Genomic DNA, 4,257 nt, shown 5'->3' on the forward strand with positions numbered 1-4,257 from the left:
AGAGAGGAGAGAGTAGGGGAGGGGGGGGGGGGGGCAGGGAGTCCAGACAATGAAACGGGACTGGATCTCTTGGTTTCGTTCTACTCTTAACGAGCTGGTTTCTGCTACTGGCAACTGACACCCCAATCAAGAAAGGAGGCTAGGCTTGGAAGTCTTTGCAGGGTGAAAATGAGAACTTGGGGACTGAAAAGCTGTGCAGAAGAAATGAGGACTGAAAGTTGGAGACAGAGAGAGAAAGGGGGCTTGACCGAAGCAGAGCCGACATATAGGGATGCCAGCTTCCAGATGGGACCTGGGGATCCCCTACAGCTCATCTCCAGTCTAAAGAGATCAGTTCTCCTGGAGAAAACGGATGCTTTGGAGGGTGGACTCTGTGGCACTGTACCCCACCGATGTCCCTGTCCCCCCCCCCAAGGCTTCATCCCTAAATCTCCAGGAGTTTTTCAATCTGGATCTGGCAACCTGTGGCCAGGGGGGACCTGGCAACCCTACCTGCAGAAACCAAGGGGGTAATTTCTGTTGCTGGACAGGATTTCTGGGCGAGGTGCTTCCACATTAGGCCCTTTATAAGTGAGAAGACGGATAGATATCCTGTCTATATCTAAGACCAGAGCATGCCAGTCACAAAAAGTAGCAAAACAGGACGCTTAAACAGAAAGCAGCAATCTCGGTACATACAATGAGACTACCCAGCTAGGTGGAAACAAATGTTTTACTCAAAAGAAATTTTAAAAACAACAAACATGACCTGATGAGGACTGAGCACACTCTAAGGAGCACAGAATGTAGAGTGCAGTCGAGTCACGGGCTGCACCTACACTTGGTTGGGTTTTGTGCTGTCACAGGACTATCGTAATTACTTCCAATCTGATTGGCTGGTCTGTACAAGATATCTCGCTAGAGCACAATAGTGAAATATCCTACAACACGCAGATGCAGCTTCAGCTCAAGAGGAAAAAGAACCAGGTGGGATAGGGAAACTGGATGACTCGGGTCCTTGAGAACTACATAGAATCCTAGATGGAATGATCTGTATGTGCACGGGAGGGGGGGATTTCCCTTTCCCATGATTTCCCCACCCTAATGAAAGAAAGTGAATATGCATTTTGACATCTCTATTTGTATATGTTTTCTAATGCTCATGCACAATATGTGTATCGTGAGATTCTACGCCCTCGATATTTCAGATGTCTTCACAAGTATTCGTCCCCTTGAGAGCCTTAATTGAGTAGAAAGGCAGGATAAAAATGTTTTAACTAATTAGATGGAATCTGATGGGCTGATGCAACAAGCCTAAAGCCACCCAATGAGTGCATGATGAAGGCAAGATTTGAACCAATTACGTCCTATCGTTCAGATGATTTTTATCAATTGCTGTGCTACGTGTACCCTTTGAGGCTTGTTAGTTCTCAGGGTTCTGTTGACTAAACTGCTGCTTTATAGCAGCGGTTCTCACTGACCAATAAAAATCTGGTTTCCACTGGGTGTGTGGGTTCCCTTCTCTTCTGTGTGTGTTTTAAGATTTCTAATGTCTGCCCAAATTCAGGAATTTGATATTTCATTTCCCCCCCATTTCTTCTGGGCAGAGTTAAGCGCCATAAATGTATATGCCTAATACTGTTTATCCGTGTTCTTCAGCACTATGTCTGCTGTGTCGTTTCCCAGCTGTTTCATACAAGAATCTACGTCTCCTACAAAGACTGCCTCAGGGATGACCAGGTAAGCCCTCTTGAGGACCAGGGGGCCCTTGCTGCAAACCATCCCTCTTGTTTCTGGTGGCTGCCACAATCTTGGGGAGGACTGGGGAACAGGTGACACGAAGTGCACACCACGCAGGGGAGATGGGGCATACAAAAATTCTAAGAGAACTCATTTTGCAAACAGGGTCCAAGTTCAAAAGCATCCAAAATCATTGTTCATCAATGGGGACCATTCATGCAAGCTTTGAGAAGCTCCGGTCCCTAAGTCTTTGTTTTTAATTTAAATTTTTTCTTGATTATCTATATCAAAAATCAATTTACAAATAATTCAACATATGAACAGTATCAACAAGTCAATATCCAACTATACATCATCAAGAATTTGGAAAAATAAGTCTTTGTTGATGGAACACACTGGCTCAGGGGTATTTCCACCAACGTGAGCCTCGCTGTAGCCAAGGGCCAAACAGTAGGGTTGCCAACCTCCAGGTGGGGTCTGGAGATCTCCCAGACAACAGAGATCAGTTATCACCTCTCGTGGAGAAAACCGCTGTTTCATGGTTATTATAACCTCTTGAGGCCCCTCCCTTTCTTAAAGCCCACCCTCCCCAGGTTCCACTCCCAAATCTCCAGAAATTTCCCAACCCAGAGCTGGCAACCCTAAAATCACCCATAATAAAGTACTTAGACTCTAAATGGCCTTTCCTCACAACAGACCACACCCCCTCTAAGTAATGGTTGATTAGGTTCTGCTTCACTGTATCTGATGAAGTGTGCCTGCACATGAAAACTTATATGGTGAACAAAACTTTGTTGGTCTTTAACATGCCACTATGTTCTGTTGCTTCAGACCAACAGGGCTACCCCATCTGAATCTATCTCCATCATAAAGATGACTTCCTGAGGCAAAGTAAATCTAACTCCAATGTGTTACCAGTATCCATTTATTGATGTGAGGGTGGGGGGGGAAGTCTGCACACAGATATGCTTCATTTCAGCTTCAAGCAAGGGGATATTTCCCCTTCCTTCCAAATGGAAATTATGAGGCACACTTTACTTACTTTACTTAAAAAAAAAACCTTTATGCACAACCCCACCCCCCATAATTTCCCCTTGTTTGGTGCCTCACTTCCAACAAGGGCAGTCAGTAGGGTAGATGTCAAGATAGCTAGCCTTTCTTGTAGGTTACCAGGAGACTTGAGCACACATGAGCCAACTTAAGTTTTAAAAGAAAGTATGTATTTAAAACAATGGTCAAAAGAGAGAAATATAAAATCCAGCAACAAAACACTCCAGAGAGTACAACAAAATAATAAACACTAACTCAAACTACCTGTGTTCTATAGCGCAGTTTTCAGGAAGCATAGGCCATAAGTCACAACAAGGAATGTGGCTTCACCTCGAGGACTGCAAATACGAACCACATACAGGAGTTCCCAGAATCTCCTAGGCTAAATTTCCCCCCAGCTAAGGTGTCAAAATATACTCTTTTTCCCTTTTCAAATATCAGCTGCCCCCACTTTACGGTCAAAACAGTTTTTCCAATTAGAGTTAATTGGTAGGTCTGCCTGTCCTTAGAATCAGCACCTTAACAAACTTAAAACAGCTGCACTAGGAAGAAGGCTAACATACTGCTACATCACTTAACCCTTCATAGGCACTTTTGCTTCACAGTAGAGAACAGGCTTGATATGTTACAAAATCCAGGTTCAGAAATACCTGGAGATTTAAGGGTGGAGGCTAGGTGAGTGGGTTAAGAACATAAGAACATAAGAGAAGCATATGTTGGAACAGGCCAATGGCCCATCCAGTCCAAAACTCTGTCACACAGTGGCCAAAAATATCAGGTGCCATCAGGAGGTCCACTGATGCTTGTAGCCACCATGCTTGTAGCCACCACCACCTCCAGTGGCAGTGAATTCCATGTGTTAATCCCTCTTTGGGTGAAGAAATACTTCCATTTATCTGTTCTAACCCAACTGCTCAGCAATGTCTTTGAGTGCCCACGAGTTCTTGTATTGTGGGAAAAGGAGAAAAGTACTTCATTCTCTACCTGCTCTATCCCATGCATAATCTTGTAAACCTCCTCTATCATGTCACCCCTCAGTCATCGTTTCTCCAAGCTAAAGAGCCCCAAGCGCTTTAACCTTTGGGCTCTTTAGCTTGGAGAAACCACGACTGAGGGGTGACATGATCAAGGTTTACAAAATTATGCATGGGATAGAGCAGGTAGAGAAAGAAGTACTTTTCTCCCTGTCTCATAATACAAGAACTCTTGGGCTATCTATCTATCTAGTACTGCTCATATGGCTATCACCTTAAGCAGAAATTAGAACCAAAGAAAATATTTTAAAAGACCTTACTCAGTATTATTTATCTTATATTTGATTATTGCGCCTATGAATTTTGCCACTGAGAGGGTGACACAATCATTGGTATCCAATAGTAGCCATGACACCTGGGCTCACACATTTAGCAGTTCCATATCTTTAAGTAAAGGGGTGACTAAATAAGCCTTCAACTCATCGAATATAGGGCACTCCATAATCATATAGTC

The sequence above is a fragment of the Gekko japonicus genome, unplaced genomic scaffold, assembly GCF_001447785.1.
Source record: "Gekko japonicus isolate JY-2015 unplaced genomic scaffold, Gekko_japonicus_V1.1 scaffold137, whole genome shotgun sequence".
In the NCBI taxonomy this organism is placed as follows: domain Eukaryota; kingdom Metazoa; phylum Chordata; class Lepidosauria; order Squamata; family Gekkonidae; genus Gekko; species Gekko japonicus.